The sequence below is a fragment of the Carettochelys insculpta genome, chromosome 31 (genome assembly GCF_033958435.1).
Source record: "Carettochelys insculpta isolate YL-2023 chromosome 31, ASM3395843v1, whole genome shotgun sequence".
Lineage (NCBI taxonomy): Eukaryota > Metazoa > Chordata > Testudines > Carettochelyidae > Carettochelys > Carettochelys insculpta.
In genome coordinates this window covers 1,362,789-1,380,010 of record NC_134167.1, presented here as the reverse complement: position 1 = coordinate 1,380,010, position 17,222 = coordinate 1,362,789, and the positions used below count along the sequence as shown (strand labels likewise).

The window sequence follows — 17,222 nt, the reverse complement described above, 5'->3', positions numbered from 1 at the left end:
ATAAAAATTAAAACCTACATAATAAATGTGATGTTAAAGTGTTGAAGGGGAGAGAGCAGGGAATGGGTTACACTGTCATTTGGTGCAGTGACTATATTGATGTGTTTTGTGACTGTACCTACAAAAATAGTAGCTGCTTTTTTCAATTGCCCATCACTTAATTTTGCATTGCAGTTCTTCTGGACATTTTAAAAGATGGACTGAGATCTCTTGAGATCTTCAAGATTGGGGTGAATCTCCTACCTTAACAAGTAAATAAGAACATCATGGCCACTATGTGCGATCAATCTTTTGTATTAATAAATAACCTTCATTGATGCACTTTTACAAACAATCCTTAAGGCATGAAGTCAGTTTGATATATCTAAAAATTCCTCTTAAAAACACACTATTATAATTTGCTGCATCAAACATTTATCATTATCAACAACCACCATGGGCTCAGCACCCGTTGGTGTTTGATGCCTCCCTTACTATTTCCTTCCATCTTTCCCTGTCCAGCGCAGAGTGGCTTAGCTTCTGTAGACTAGCTTCACACCAATCTACTATATCTTCCACCCATTCTCTGTGGGGTCTGCTGCTCCTATTTGAATGGTCCATTATGCCGAATACCAGGGTCTTTATTTTTTGTTCATTATTCATTCTGCAGCTATGCTTGAATAGCTGTAACTTCCACTCTGTAACCTTCTGCAGTAGGTTCTCCTTTGGCTGTATCTTCCTATATAATTCTTATCAAACATTTAGCCTATCATTTTTCTCCAATTTCTTAAAGATATCTCCTGTCGTGGATGGGTTTTGATGTTGTTATAGTTTTAGTTTTTTGTTTTTTTGCCAGCTCAGTGTAAAAAGTTGGTGGATAAATTTCGCATCATTCAAGAGATATGCAAATCTTTTATTTCTGTCTCCCTGAATCACTATTATCTCGAGAATCATTGATGTCTAACTGATGTTGAAGTCTCTTAATATTGACATGGGTTATGAAATTGATAAATGAGATGCTAGATTATTGAAGGTGCATCGTTGTTTTTAATTGATTCTCTGCTGAGGAGGGTTTAATTTTTCATTACATGCTGGCATTTTCCCCAGTGCTTTTAATATTGCCAAGCTGGTTTTAGATGAATGAAGAAAGTTCCTGTATGATGACTGCTTAAAAATTGTTTTCTCATGTTTACGTGGCAGTAATTGATGGCTGTCAATCCTCTTTTCTTTAGAAATAGAGTCATATTCAAAAAAATGCCACTAATGGTTGGCATTAGCTCTACACCTCGCTAGCCAGGTCAGATGAGATCGACTAGAATTGGCTGAAATACAGGCTAACATTTAAATTTGTCATTGAAATGGAGTATCATCATTGCAATGGCAAACATTTTTACTCTGATGATCCCCTTCCCCTTCATGGTTTTTCCAGGGACTGAGGTGAGGCTGACCCCTCTGTAGTTCCCCAGATTCTCCTTCCCTTTTTAAAAAGTGAGCACTACATGTGCCTTTTTCCACCCCAGTCACCACGAGTTTTCAGAGATAATGGCCAATAGCTTCACAATCACATCAGCCAACTCCCTCGGCACTTTCGGACTGATTTGATCTGTCCCATGGATCTGTGCAGTGCCTTTTTTGCAACAGTACGTCCCTGTACAATATCTTTCGCTCCACGCTTGTGAGCCCGAGTCCCATGGCAACACAGAAACCAGAGCCCCTGCTGCCTCACAGTCGCATGGAACCGGGAGCTGGAGTGCCTCAGCCCCACGGCAGCGTGGGATTGGGAGCCAAAGTCCACGCCGGCCCAGCAGCAGCATGGGAACCGGGAGGCAGAGCTCCTGCCAGCCCTGCAGCAGCATGGGGGTTGAGAGGCTGCTATGTGGCCAGAAGCCGGAGCCCCCGAGCCCTGTGGTGCAGGAGTGCTGGGAGCTGCTCCACCATCCCTCCACCAGCCTCAGCCATGGGAAGCTGGAGGGCAGGGGCGCTAGGAGCCACATCGGCTCCTTTTTCTTTTCTAAACCACAAAAGCACTTGGATCTGTGCATGCCCAGCAGTTCCTCACCTTCTCTTTCCCCTTGCGGGCTGCTCATCTCCTTCACATACCGTGCTGCCTACAGGAGTACTCTGGGAGCCAGCCTTGGCTGTAAGACGGAGGCGGAAAAAAAAAAGTACTTCAGGTTCATCCACCTCTGTCACTAGGTTATCTCCCTTATTCAGTAAGGGTCCCACACCAGCCTCTTACTACGAACATGCTGGCAGAGACTTGTTCCCTTTGGCATCCCTTGCTAGCTGCTACTCCAGCTGTGCTCAGACATTCCCGATTACCCTCTGCCCTTACTGATTCACAGGGATCTTGACCCTCAAGTATTGCCAATCTGCCATACCTCGAATCACGAAAACCCCCCCTTGAAAAGGTTTTGCACCATATGCAGCCCCTGATATTGTCACACTCTCATAAAACTCATTGGATAGCCTGACTTTTCTCTTTTTTTTCCCCCCTAATGTGTTTCACTTGATTAGACTTGAGATTGAGAAAAAAAATAGGCTGTTCTGGTAGTTACTGACATTCCTCCATACTTGTCATTGGTCTTACCTGGGAATGTAAGAGAATTTGGGATGACCTCCAATGCTCCCCCCACCCCCCAAAAGGGGGTTTTAGTGCTCAAAATTATTTTCCTTACAGTTCTTTCCACTCCTTTGCATTAACGGAGGGATTGACAGAATTCCCAGGCTCTTAGGTGTTGGGGAGGGGGTCAGCTTCATGCTCCAAGAAAGGGCAGGACTGGGACCAGCCAGCACTCAGTGCTGCCCAGACCATGCCGCATCCCTGCCCTGCTGTCCAGACCACACCAGCACTCTGGCAGCAATTTAAAGGTCCCAGGGCTCTAGTCACCACTGCTCCTAGCATTGGCTGGGAGTGGTGGTGGTGGCCAGGAGGCCTGGGCCCTTTTGAATCACCAGGCCCCAGAGCAGTTGTCCCCTTTGTTCTCTCCTTCCACACTGGTGTGACTGGTACTAACCTCTTCTTAGACTCATGTGCAAAATGGGTATTTTTTTTTACCTCTAAGGCTAGAGGTCAGGTAGGTTTTCCCCATCCCTTCTGCTTAGATTTATCAGAAGGAAAACATTTACCTAGGATCAGCCTTTCTCTTTGTGGATAACACAGAAGGGGATTTCTGTTTTAAAATCTTTTAAATGTCTAACTTCAGAGAAGATGAGTATCAGTCAAACACAATCTGCTGGTTTAAAAGCCAGCTGTTTATGACAGTGCTTGTTACAGATCCCACTGCTTTGCTGATGAAGATATTTCCTACTGTTGCTAATATCGTGTGTAGAGGCCTTATCTGAGAACCAGAAACCTGCTGTGCTTTACAAACCCACAGGAAGAGACAGTCCATGTTACAGGGAACTTGTAATATAAATAGAAATGGCTTTTGGGTTCTTAGACTACATGAAGTGAACAAACATTTGTCTGTTAAAGATGTGTGGCCACAATATGCTTGATCTCCACACAGAAATCCGAGAGGGAAGATAAGAAACTTCCCATAATGCCTCTTTGCAGGAGCACCACCTCTACCCGTACCACCCTGTAGAAGAGAATGGAACACAGAGCTTTCTTTGAGACTATCTCACTGACTAGGTTTGCACAGTAACCTGAATTTCATTTTCATGGGGGGAAAAATATCAAAATCTTTGTTTGAAGTCAAAATGCAGGAGGGAATAAGAATAAGAATTTTTTTGAAAACTGGAATTTTCTTAAAAAAACAACAAAACCTAAGTTTTGATCAACCAGCAGGGTTCATTTCGGTAAAATCCAGATGTTTTTATTCTGGTTGTAAATGAAATCAAACAGAACGAATTGTGAAATGAGAAACATCCCGTTTTGAAAACTTTGATGGAGTGATTTGGCATCACCAAAATGTTTCCAACTTTTTCTTGAACAAAATTTTATCAAAATGACACATTCTTGTGGAAAGTTTGTTTCAATATTTTTCCACAGTGGAAAACACTTCTGTCTGAACGTTCTGTCAATCTCTCTCAGTGGTATATTTACACTTCAGGCACAAGAGACTCAATTTTCAGAAGCACCAAGTATCTACAACTCCCCTTGAAGCCTTTGCCCTCTGAAAATCAGGACTGATGCCTTTCATTGGCTGTGTACCTTCACATCATCTCGACTGTGGGCCCAGGCTTTTCAAGTGCACTGTAATCTAGGGTGTGTTTGAATTATCTTTCTTACCTGTACAGATTTCTGATTATACCTGACTCTAGGCTAACTACTTAATTTTACTAAAATAGGTTATGTGGATTTAGAAGGGATTGCTCTGGTTTTAGCAGTGAACAATCCAATCAACTTCTTGTGAAAATTACTTAATGCATAGATGCGATAAAGTTGTGTGTGTCCGACCCCTTCCAAAGACTTTAAGGATGCCACAATCATCTTGCTCTTCAAGAGCAAGGGCAACGACACTGACTGTGGAAATTACAGGGACATCTCCCTTCTCTTTACTGCTGGGAAGATCTTGGCTTGAGTCATCGTCAACTGTTTGATCACCAGCATCTCAGAGGAGAACCTACCAGAGGCACAGTGTGGTTTTCACCTCGGCCACAGCACAAATGACATGATCTTTGCTGTTTGTCAGGTCCAGGAAAAGTGCATAGAGCGGAACTTGGATCTGTATGCTGTCTTTAGAGACCTGACCAAGGCGTTTGACACCATCAACAGAGAAGGCCTGTGGATTAGCCTGTCAAAACTTGGCTGCCTGAAGATTCGTTAACCTCATAGTCCTGTTCTATGATGACATGACTGGCTTTATTCTTTCAAAGGGCAAGTCCTCTGATCCATTTGAGATATCCAATGGTGTGAAGCAAGGGTGCATGCTGGCCCGTGTTATTCAACCTCTTTTTCACGTGTGTCCTCAGCCGCGCAGTTAGGGACCTGGATCATGGAGTCTACGTAAAATACAGACTTGATGGGTCAGTTTTTGAACTTTGTCGTCTGAATGCTAAAACCAAGACGCTTGAGAGGCTCATCCTTGAAGCCCTTTTAGCTGACGACTGTGCACTTATGGCACTCAAAGAATCTGATCTCCAGCTCATCGTCAACAAGTTTGCTGATGCCACTCGCCTCTTTGGTTTGACCATCAGCCTAGGAAAGACCGAGGTTCTGTTTCAACCTGCTCCAGGATCTGCTGTTCTCCCCACTTCAGTCTTTATTGAAGGAACAGAGTTAAAAACAGCAGAGGAGTTCAAGCACCTTGGCAGTGTGATAGCCAACGATGGCTCCCCTGACAAAGAAATCAATGCCAGAATCTGGCAGGCCAGCCGGGCACTAGGAAGTCTGAGAGCGCGAGTGTTGAATCAGCACAATATCTGACAGTCCACTAAACTGAAAGTGTACAAGGCTGTAGTTGTGACCAGTCTCCTGTATGGCTGTGAAACCTGGACCTTGTACAGAAAACATATAAAACTGCTGGAGCACTTCCACATACGCACCCTGAGGTGAATACTGCACATTCGATGGCAGGACAGAGTTACAGGAACCAGGAGCATCAAAGCTGTGATTCTGAAAGTTGAGCTTCGCTGGACGGGGCAGATCATACAAATGGAGGAGTCAGGAATCCCTAAGCAACTCCTCTACGGTGAACTCTCCCAGGCCAAAAAGAATCAAGGTGGGCCTCTTGAGAGGTATAAATACTGCGTGAAGGCCAGCATTGCTCATGCTGGTTTAAAACCAGATCAGCTAGAGCAGCATGCACAAGACCAAACAGACTGACGTACGCCTCATTGATGCTCGTGAGAGGAAGAAGGCAACAGCCGCAGTTGCACCAACAGAGCCAGGACAATTCCCTTGCCCCCACTGTAAATTCCCATGCAGTTCAAAGCTTGGACTCCTCAGCCACATGAGAGTCCACAACCGATGAGCCTGTGCAAGCTCAAGACGTCATCGTTGGACATGACAGACTACCTACAATACAATACAATGTACTTTGTTGTTTGAAAGTGCCAGCTGAGGAACAGTGTGTCTCTGGCTCAGTGAGCTTACACGTTTACTACACAAGGAATGGGAGAAGGAAAGCATTATCCATATTTTACAGATAGGGCACATAGAGGTTAAATGATTTGCTCAAGGTCATCCATGGAAGATGTGGCAGAGTCAGGAACAGAATCATAGTTTCCTGAGACTCAGTCTAGTGCTTTAATCACAAGACCATCTTCCTTCTCAGTATGAAATGAAAGTGACAAATTAAATACATAGAAATGAAGGGATGGGGTGAGTGGTGTGAAATAGTAAGTGTCCTGCCCGAGATCATTATTTCGCACCCATCAGCTTTTCCCCACCCCCTACCTTTCGTTCTATATATCTTATTTCTCAGTTTTCATTTTTTATTTTTTTGGATCTCTGTATTATAAAACTGTCAGTGCTGTACTGGAAATACTTTGCCTCCAGATCTGAAGAAGTGGGTCTGCCCCACAAAAGCTCATCACTTAATAAATTATTTTGTCTGTCTTAAGTGCTACAGAACTTTTATTTTGTTTTGTTAGAATACAGACACACAGTTACCTCTCTGTTAGTATTCTCAGTATGACTTAAGCACCAATGTAAATGAACAACAAGTTGTCCTGTGGCTGTAGCACCTTATAGACTAAAAGATAATTTGGAGCATAAGCTTTTATGGGCAAACACGTGTTTTGACAGATGCACAAGTGGGGGTGTTTCAGAGAGCGTATAAAGAGGGAGTCTCCGTCAAGGGGAGAGACAGAGTTGATAAGGTCTCTTCAGTCAGGGAGGATGTGCCCCCATTATCAGTAGTTAATGTGGAGTTGTGAACATCAAGAGAGGAGAAATCAAGTCAGTTGAGTCAGGGAGGATGTGGCCCATTATCAGTAGCTAATGTGGAGGTGTGAACATCAAGAGCAGAGAAACTGCTTTTGTAAAAGGCCAACCACTCCCAGTCTCTGTTCAATCCTTGGTTGATGGAGTCGAATTTGCGAATGAATTGCAGCTCTGAAGTCTCTCTTTGGAGTTTATTTTTGAAGTTTTTGTTGTTGTTGTAGGACTGCTACTTTTAAATCTGTTACTGAGTGTCCAGGGAGATTGAAATGTTCTCCTGCAGGTTTGTGTATGTTGCAGTTCCTGATGTCTGATTTATGTCCATTTATTCTTTTACATAGAAACTGTCCAGTTTGGCCAATGTAAATTGCAGTGGAGCATTGCTGGCACATGATGGTATTTATTATATTAGTAGATGTGCAGGTGAAAGAGTGCCTGATGGTGTGGTTGATGTGGTTAGGTCCTGTGATGATATCACTCGTGTAGATATCTGAGCAGAGTTGGCAGCAAGGTTTGCAGCGATTGGTTCCAGGTTTAGAGTTACTGTGGTGTGGTCCATAGTTGCTGGTGAGAATTTGTTTAAGGTTGTCTGTTGGCGAAGACAGGCCTGCCTCCCAAGGTCTGTGAGAGTGAAGGATCGTTGTCCAGGATGTGTTGCAGATCATTGGTGATGCACTGGAGAGGCTTTAGCTGGGGGCTGCATGTGATGGCCGGTGGTGTTTTCTTGTTTTCCCTGTTGGGCCTGTCTTGTAACAGCTGGCTTCTGGGTACACGTTAATGTTAATGAAATCCTACATGAGGGAGAGAAGAGCAACAAAAATCTGGAAACCAGAAAACTTTTAGTTCTTGAGCACCAGAACTCTTTTTTAAAAACACGGTTTTTCTTTTATTAGAAAACTAAACTGATTCCATTATAAATTTCAGACAAAAGAACCACACTTAGTTTCTTCAGAATCTTCCATCAGAAATAGCTGTTACAAGTATTATTGTTTACTGTTTGTATTGCCAAAGAGCTTCCATGTCCTGGTTGTGGACTCATTGTGGTACAAACACAAAACAAAAAGATAATCCCTGTCAAAAAGAGTTTTCAATTTAAGTAGCATTTTTTAACCTGTTCCACCCAACGTAACTCTCTGCAAACAATTCTCTTTATTTTCCCTCCAGATTGTTTCTTGAACTTGATGTTTCCCAAATGATTTTTGGCTCAGTGCTGCTTTGCAATTCTCCTTTGAGAAAACAATTCAGTGCCACCTCATATGGAGTGGGGTTGGCAGCAGGAATAGTGAAAGGGCAAAACTCATATTCATATACCAAAATCAGTGTTGCTTTCAATGTATATAAGATAAGGAATCTCTCCTCTCTCTCAGAAGAAAGACTTCTGAACAATGTGCTCTTTTTATTGTTTGTTACTGTTGCACACCAGAGAGTGGAAGGTTCCACTTATTTTGCTGTTCTTGTAGTTCTTATTTTGTAACCTGTTTGTTTATTTCTGCAGTGCTGGTGATACAGGTGGTAATATTAATTTACCTGCTCCATTCACACAGTTACATTGCTTTAGGTAAGATCATGGCTAAGAAAAATGGAAAAGATTCACGTGATAGCTCAAGATGAAATCCTCCAATAGATGATCTATTTAAGATAAGAATTGCAAAGCAGTCTAGGAAAGAGTGTCAGACTCCCTTAGGTTCCCAAGAAAATACCTGTTTTATTTAATAATTGTTAAACAGTGTGGTTCAGAATTGTACAAAGCAAAGAAGACGGTTCCGTATTATATGCATTGATGCATGTGTATATTTAACATCACTAAATTTACTTGATAAACTCTTTAATGACACTGTTTATAACTGATAGAAGATTTCATTCAGATATCTCACTATAATTTATAATTACTCAATGAGGGCTTATAGTAAAGTGTTCGAACTAATGTCATATCACATCCAATGCCCAAAATATTTCATCAGCACTGCAACTGATTTGCATAGCAATTAAAGCATGCCCTCTTAGGTAGAGATGAGAATCTTCTGCCTGTTTTTGTCTGAATTCACCAGCTGCCTTCAGTGTCTCATGGATGTTTGGTATAATTAAGCAAGGATTATTGTGGTTTTTGCTACTATTTGCCCAGGAGGAGAATATAAAATATTTCTGCGTACAAGCAGTATTCATCAACAGTCTATACCATGATCATTCAGATTCCTTTAAGCAATACAGACCGCCCTATATTTTTTTCTATAAGTATTTTCTGAGCTTGAACTGAGCACATCCGCATCATTTTCCTGCTTGCTTTGGACTATTGTGCGCTTGACTGCCTGCTTGATCCTGCCTCCTAAAACAAATGAAAGCAATTATGTGGTTTGTACTGGGTGCATTCTGTATTTTTTCTTTTAAAAAAGGAGGCCACTTATGACTGAAATGATAAAAATGCCATTTTGAATATATAGTATGGCAGGTACTAATCTGTCCTATGCACATAAATTACAATCTGATGGTATCGTCAGTGTATCTCCCATTAGTGTTTGGTCCCAATCAACTTCTGTGTATTTGGCTCTGAAGGAGAAGCTCTTGTAGTTTATGTGGTAAAAATCTATGTCTTTGAGGGTTAGTTTCAACCCTTGGTGATAATTCTCTCTCTCGCTTGCTCTTTTTTTGTGAGAGAGAGAGAGAGAGAGAGAGAGAGAGAGGCAGGTGCCGTCTTTGGTAACAAGCTCCAGATTCAGCAGGAGCTCTAGAGCTAAAAGCGGAAACTGCTACAGCTTGAGCTAAAGATCCAGGCCTCTGTAGTGATCAGTAGTAACAACTTGTGTCCTGTCAATCAGAACAGAGTGGGACTTGTATCCCACACTCATCGGTGGGAGCGAGGAGTCTGGTGGCACCTTAAAGGCTAATGTTTTTTGGGAAGTACATTTTTGTGGGCTACAACTCACCTCCTCAGGTGCTTGAACTGAAAAAAGGCAGGAATTCAAAGATGGAACTGTAACATCAGTGGTACAATGTGGCTTACCTTCAGCAGTGGTAAGAAGATGAAGGTACCTACAGGGGAAGTTACTTACTGTAATGAGGGAGCACTTCCATGTCTCTATTCAGACCCATTGTGATGGTGTCAATTTTGTGTATGTATTTCAGGTTTTTCTTCTAAGATCTTCATGGTGGCCTCATCATTTTCATCAAACCAGTCTTGGTGAACTCCCTTTTTCAGTCCTAGTGTTGAGTTGGCTGACTCCATCACCAGGGTTTTGAACTGGTCCTACTTTTGTGTTGGGTCTCCAGTCAGAGGTCCATGGGACATCAGCATTTCGTCAAGGCTCATCGTCAACAAGTTTGCTGATGTCACTCGCCTCTTTGGTTTGACCATCAGCCTCGGAAAGACTGAGGTACTGTTTCAACCTGCTCCAGGATCTGCTGTTCTCCCCGCTTCAATCTTTATTGAAGGAACAGAGTTAAAAACAGCAGAGGAGTTCAAGTACCTTGGCAGTGTGATAGCCAATGATGGCTCCCTTGACAAAGAAATCAGTGCCAAAATCTGCCAGGCCAGCCGGGCACTAGGACCTCTGAGAGCACGAGTGTTGAATCAGCACAATATCCAACAGTCCGCTAAACTGAAAATGTACAAGGCTGTAGTCCTGACCAGTCTCCTGTATGGCTGTGAAACCTGGACCTTGTACAGAAAACATATAAAACTGCTGGAGCGCTTCCACATACACAGCCTGAGGTGAATACTGCACATTCAATGGCAGAACAGAGTTACAAACCTGGAAGTCCTGGACAGAGCAGGAGCCATGAGCATCGAAGCCATGATTCTGAAAGCCCAGCTTCGCTGGACAGGGCATGTCATATGAATGGAGGAGTCAAGAATCCCGAAGCAACACCTCTACGGTGAACTCTCCCAGGGCAAAAGGAATCAAGGTAGGCCTCTCAAGAGATATAAAGACTGCGTGAAGGCCAACATTGCTTATGCTGGTTTAAAACCACATCAGGTAGAGCAGCATGCAAAAGACCGAACAGGCTAGCATGCTCTCCTACGACACGCATATGACAACTTTGAAGAGCAGCGATGCGTACGCCTCATTGATGCTCGTGAGAGGAAGAAAGCAACAGCAGCAGCTGCATCAACAGAGCCAGGACAATTCCCTTGCCCCCACTGTGAACGCCCATGCTGTTCAAAGCTTGGACTCCTCAGCCACACATGAGTCTACACCCGATGAGCCTGTGCAAGCTCAAGACGTCATCGTCAGACACGACGGACTACCTACAATTTCAGGTTAGCAGTTTAGTGTTGTAGTCTACTTTTTAAGTTCTTTTTGCCTAAGAATGGCAATTTGCAAGTCAGTAACTACGTGTTCATGGAGGTTCTTATGCAACTACTCTCTAAAACTCATCAAAGGGCTCAACTTATTTAGAGTTAAACCTCTGGCACTTAGTCCAATATAGTCCCAATTTGGTGGCCTTCTGGATGTGTGCAAATTATAACTGTTTGATTGAGGTTTTTGTAGAAATGTTTTGTTTCCTACATGAAGAAGAGACAGCAAAGAGTTTTTGTCAGGGCCTGCTTTCTGGAATTCCTCCTGAACTGATCATTTTAGTGTTGCATAGACCCGACTTGTATTCTGAATAATATGTCAGGGTGTCTGGAACCTGAGGAATCTCTTTCATTATTTTAAAATCTCAGTTAAGAACTAACTTATTTTCTTTAATACATTAATGAGATACATACCTTTTGTTTCTGTACACTGTTCATCATGGAACCAATATTCAGTGAACCCCGTGAAAATATTCTGTATTGTGTGTGCAGTTTCTCTACTAGCACACCCAACTATCCAATTTACACATATATGAACAGCTTTTCAATAGCACTCCAAAGTTTTATGTCAAAACACACAAAAACCAAACAAAAAGATGGGTTTTTTTCCCTCTGAAAGATTGGATGCTTTTGAGAAATGTCATCTTTGTATAAAAAAAAAAAGTTTCCAATTGAAAATTTCAATTTTCCCTAGAGTTACATCAAAGTAAGTGTGAGAAGAACTGATACAATTGTCTCCAGGGAGACCTACTCAGCTTTGCCTTAAACCAGTTCCTTTGGCTCTATCACTGCTCATGGGACAACACTCCAATATAGAAAAGAGAAGACTTTATTCATATCAGACAGGCTATAAATATTTCATGCTAGAAACTGCAGCTCTAAATCTCTGTATTTTATTGCAGTTTACAAAGGTCCTTGCTGTAACAAGGACAGGAGGAAAAAAAAGTCCCAAGAACTTTTTTTGTGAATGCCAGCTGCTAAAAATGTCACTGGCAAGAGTTAAATCAAAAAAAAAAATATGTATATATATATCTAAATATATATATATATATTCAGACAGAATGATGATGGAAAGTTCATAGTCTTTGATGCTTTACTACTTGTCAGGTAATGAAAAAATGCGTGTTAAGGGAAATAGTGTGTGTGTGTGTGTGTGTGTGTGTGAGAGAGAGAGAGAGAGAGAGAGAGAGAGAGAGAGAGAGAGAAAGACAGCGCTCAGGTAAATAATTGGGCATATAAAGATTAATTCCGCTTTCTGGTGGGAAACTTGTTTGTGTCCATTAGAAAGTCACCCTCAGGAAACACATGTAAATCAGCAATTTTTTTGTCTGTGACCTTTAAAAAAAAAAGAGAGAGAGAGAGAAAGAAAATCTGTATATGTTTGAACATGGATTTTAGTATCTGATAGGATAGGTAGGAGTGTTTGATGTTGGCATTTAGCTCTCTTCATTTTCTTAAGGTGCAAAGGCCATATTCAAATGCGGCTAATGTGAAAAAATATTCTAATTTGAAGACCAGCCCCATTGTGTGACCATGAAAGGGCAAACAACAACTTTTTTTTTTTTTTTTTAAGTACAAAGCTATTAGTCCTTCTGATTTTTACTACTTATGAGCAAATGCCTCCTTGCTGACAAATATGCTCATCTTTTGTCACGTAGACTCAGGTTGCTTTTATGCTAGTTAAAAAAGAACAATCCTATTCTGATATTTCTTGGAATGCAAATCTTGTGATTAAGGAACTAAACTGGGACATAGCAAAGCTGCATTCAATTTCTCTCTCTGTCTGTGTGTGACATAGGCAAGCCATTTAAGGCTGTATTTTTCTGCTGTGTTGTGCCCATGTCAAAGGGTGATTGTTAGCACTGAATGTTAGGGCCTTGGTCTGTCTGCCTCAGTTCCTCATCTGTTAAAGGAGATTAGACTCTTGTCTTTTTTCCCACATTTTGTCTTAGCTCCAGATTTGAAACTCTGTGGGAGCAGGAACTATTCATTCCTATGGGCTAGTACCATGCCAGTCAGCATGCGGACCTGTTTGTGGTATAGTAACAGAGAGGTAGCCATGTTAGTCTGTATCTTAACAAAAAAAAAAAAGCACTTTAAAGACTAACAAGATAATTTATTAGGTGATGTGCTTTCGTGGGGCAGACGAAGAAGAAGTGGGTCTGCCTCATGAAAGCTCATCACCTAATAAATTACTTTGTTAGTCTTTAAAGTGCTACATGACTGCTTTTTTGTTTTGTAAGTGGTATGACAGAGCTGGTTGAATCATAGAATCATAGAAGAGTAGGACTGGAAGGGACCTCGAGAGGCCATCGAGTCCAGCCCCCCACCTTCACGGCAGGACCAAGCACTTTCTAGACCATCCCTGAAAGCCATCTATCTAACCTCTTCTTAAATATCTCCAGTGATGGAGATTCTACCACCTCCCCTGGCAATTCGTTCCAGTGTTTGATCACCCTGACTGTTAGGAACTTTTTCCTAATGTCCAACCTGAACCTCCCCTGCTGCAATTTAAGTCCATTGCCTCTTGTTTTATCCTCAGAGGCAAGGAAGAACAAGTTCCCTCCCTCTGCCTTATGACACCCTTTTAGATACCTGAAAACTGCTATCATGTCCCCCCCTCGATCTTCTCTTTTCCAAAGTAAACAAGCCCAATTCTTTCAGCCTTTCTTCACAGGTCACGTTCTCTAGACCTTTGATCATTCTTGTTGCTCTCCTCTGGACCCTCTCCAATTTCTCCACATCCTTCGTGAACTGCGGTGCCCAGAACTGGACACAATACTCCAGCTGTGGCCTAACCAGCGCAGAGTAGTGTGGGAGAATGACTTCTCGTGTCTTGTTCACAACACACCTGTTAATGCATCCTAGAATCATGTTTGCCTTTTTCGCAACAGCATCACACTGTTGACTCATATTTAGCTTGTGGTTCACAATAACCCCTAGATCCCTTTCTGCTGTACTCATTCCTAGGCAGTCCTTTCCCATTGTGTATGTGTGACACTGATTGTTCCTTCCTAAGTGGAGCACTTTGCATTTGTCCTTATTAAACTTCATCCTGTTTACCTCAGCCCATTTCTCCAATTTATCCAGATCCTTTTGAATTATGACCCTATCCTCCAAAGAAGTTGCAACCCCTCCCAGCTTGGTATCATCTGCAAACTTAATAAGTGTACTTTCTATGTCAATATCTAAATCGTTAATGAAGATATTGAACAGAACCGGTCCTAAAACAGACCCCTGCGGAGCCCCACTAGTTATACTTTTCCAGCAGGATTGAAAACCGTTAATAACTACTCTTCGGGTATGGTTATCCAGCCAATTGTTCACCCACATTATAGTAGCCCCATCTAAGTTGTATTTGCGTAGTTTATTGATAAGTATATTATGTGAGACCGTGTCAAATGCTTTATTGAAGTCTAGGTATACCACATCCACCACTTCTCCCTTACCCACAAGACTTGTTATTCTGTCAAAGAAAGCTATTAGATTGGTTTGACATGATCTGTTTTTAACAAAACCATGCTGGCTGTTCCCTATCACCTTACCACCTTCCAATTGCTTGCAGATGATTTCTTTAATTACCTGCTCCATTCTCTTTCCTGGCACAGAAGTTAAGCTGACTGGCCTGTAGTTTCCCGGGTTATTCTTGTTCCCCTTTTTATAAATGGGTACTATATTTGCCCTTTTCCAGTCTTCTGGAATCTCTCCCATCTCCCACAATTTTCCAAAAATGATTGCTAAAGGCTCAGATACCTCTTCTATCAGCTCCTTGAGGATTCTAGGATGCATTTCATGAGGCCCTGGTGATTTGCAGACATCTAATTTCTCTAAGTAAATTTTAATTTGTTCTTTTCTTATTTCAACTTCTAAACCTACCCCTTTTTCACCAGCATTCTCTATGTCAGGCATTCGTTCAGATTCCTCAGTGAAGACCGAAACAAAGAAATCATTAAACATCTCCGCCATTTCCAAATTCCCTGTTACTGTTCCTCCCTCCTCACTGACCAATGGCTCTACCCTCTCCTTAGTCTTCCTCTTGTTACCAATGTATTTGTAAAAAGCCTTCTTGTCTCCCTTTATGCTTGTAGCTAGTTTGAGCTCATTTTGTGCCTTAGCCTTTCTAATCTTGCTCCTGCATGCTCGTGTTGTTTGCCTATATTCATCCTTTGTAATTTGTCCTAGTTTCCATTTCTTATACAATTCCTTTTTTATTTTCAGATCATGCAAGATCTCCTGGTTAAGCCAAGGCAGTCTTTTGCCATGTTTTCTATCTTTCCTACACAGCGGGATAGCTTGCTTTTGGGCCCTTAATAATGTCCCTTTGAAAAACTGCCAACTCTCCTCAGCCGTTTTCCCCTCAGTTTAGCTTCCCATGGGACCTTACCTACCAGCTGTCTGAGTTTACCAAAATCTGCCTTCCATTATCTCTATTGTACTGTTTTCCCTTCTACCGTTCCTTAGAATTGTGAACTCTATGATTTCATGATCGCTTTCACCTAAGCATCCTTCCACTTTCAAATTCTCAATAATTTCCTCCCTATTTATTAAAATTAAATCTAGAACAGCTTCCCCTCTGGTAGCTTTTTCAACCTTTTGGAATAAAAAGTTGTCTGCAATGCAATCCAAGAATTTATTGGACAGTCTGTCCCCTGCTGTATTAGTTTCCCAACATATACCTGGATAGTTGAAGTCCCCCATCACCACCAAATTCTGGGCTCTGGATGATTTTGTTAGCTGTTTAAAGAAAGCCTCATCCACCTCTTCCACCTGGTTAGGGGGCCTGTAGTAGACTCCTAGTAGGACCTCAACCTTGTTTTTTACTCCTCTGAGTCTAACCCAGAGACTTTCAACCTTTCCATCTCCTATGTCCATCTCCATCTCTGTCCTAGTGTGTACATTTTTAATATACAAGGCAACACCTCCTCCCTTCTTTCCATGTCTGTCCTTCCTAAGCAGGCCGTACCCTGCAATACCAACATTCCAATCATGAGTATTATCCCACCAAGTTTCTGTGATGCCAACGATATCATAGTTGTATTCATTTATTAGTACTTCCAATTCTTCTTGTTTATTTCCCATACTTCTTGCATTTGTATATAGGCATCTCAGACATTGATTTGGTCTTGCCTCCCAGTTTTGCCCTGGCCCTCTTTTCACTCTCCCAGTGTAGCCCATACTCCCTCCCATTTCAAATTCATCTCTTCATGTATTCATGCTGTTCACTTACCTGCGGGCTTTGCTTCCCTGCCCCGTTCGAGCCTAGTTTAAAGCCCTCCTCGCTAGGTTAGCCAGCCTGTGTCCGAATATGGTCTTCCCCCTCCTCGAAAGGTGAACGCCCTCTCTGCCTAGCAGTCCCTAAGTCAGGAGAAAGTGTTTAGTTGACATCATGTGGCTTTGTATCAGATCTTATCTTATTCAGACTATCATGTGAATAACAAATGTTTTAAGTGTATATTGTTCTGTGTCATGAGCAAAACATCCTTAAAAATAAGCTTTGTTCCCTAGTTGTCCTACAATTGTCCATTGACTGTGGATAGCCACCTAACTTCTCAACCATTTCCTTGGGAAAAGAGCTGCATAAATGGATCAGATTGCACGCCCATGTTGTGATAGGTGCTATCTACAGTTCTGTATTCCTAATACATTCATCCAAGTCTCCGTTTACATTGGTAAGACTGCTGGAAGGACTCGAGCCATCTGGTTTTTCAAGGACAAGCTGCTATTGCTGGAATTAAAGGATCAAATCTCAACATTTAAAAGCAGTAGATGAACCAAACCACTAGAAGGGGGCTAAATGTTGTAATATCCGTTAAGTCTTTAAGGTGCCACCGGACTTCTTGTTTTTCTCGAAGATACAGACTAATACAGCTACCTCTCTGATATGCATTAGCATGGGTTACTTTTTATGCCTGGGGACTATATAACTGCAAAAGGTCTTTCTCAGAGAACCAACCCATTACTCACGTCAATAGTCCTTTTCCATAACTCAGTGAACTATTCTCCTTTGTAAGAGTCTGCAGGATTTACCCTCTAGACTCATCCCACCCTTTTAAAATTCTTCCTTTTCCTCCTGAGGATTTTCTGCCCTCCATGATGAATTCCACAGAATACAACTGG

The 17,222-nt window shown here is 42.0% G+C and overlaps 1 protein-coding gene and 1 long non-coding RNA gene across 2 annotated transcripts in view; one reads left to right on the top strand and one right to left on the bottom strand.

The window, feature by feature from the left end:
* LOC142004208 (uncharacterized) overlaps positions 1-16,462 on the bottom strand; it is a 79,492-nt gene extending 63,030 nt beyond the window's left edge. Inside the window, exon 1 of the long non-coding RNA XR_012642949.1 lies at positions 16,333-16,462. This is a non-coding gene — a long non-coding RNA (uncharacterized LOC142004208). The remainder of the gene's footprint in view (positions 1-16,332) is intronic.
* The window catches only part of LRRTM4 (leucine rich repeat transmembrane neuronal 4), an 882,974-nt gene that overhangs the window by 84,744 nt on the left and 781,008 nt on the right, over positions 1-17,222 (top strand). The gene's annotated exons all lie outside the window — the stretch shown is intronic.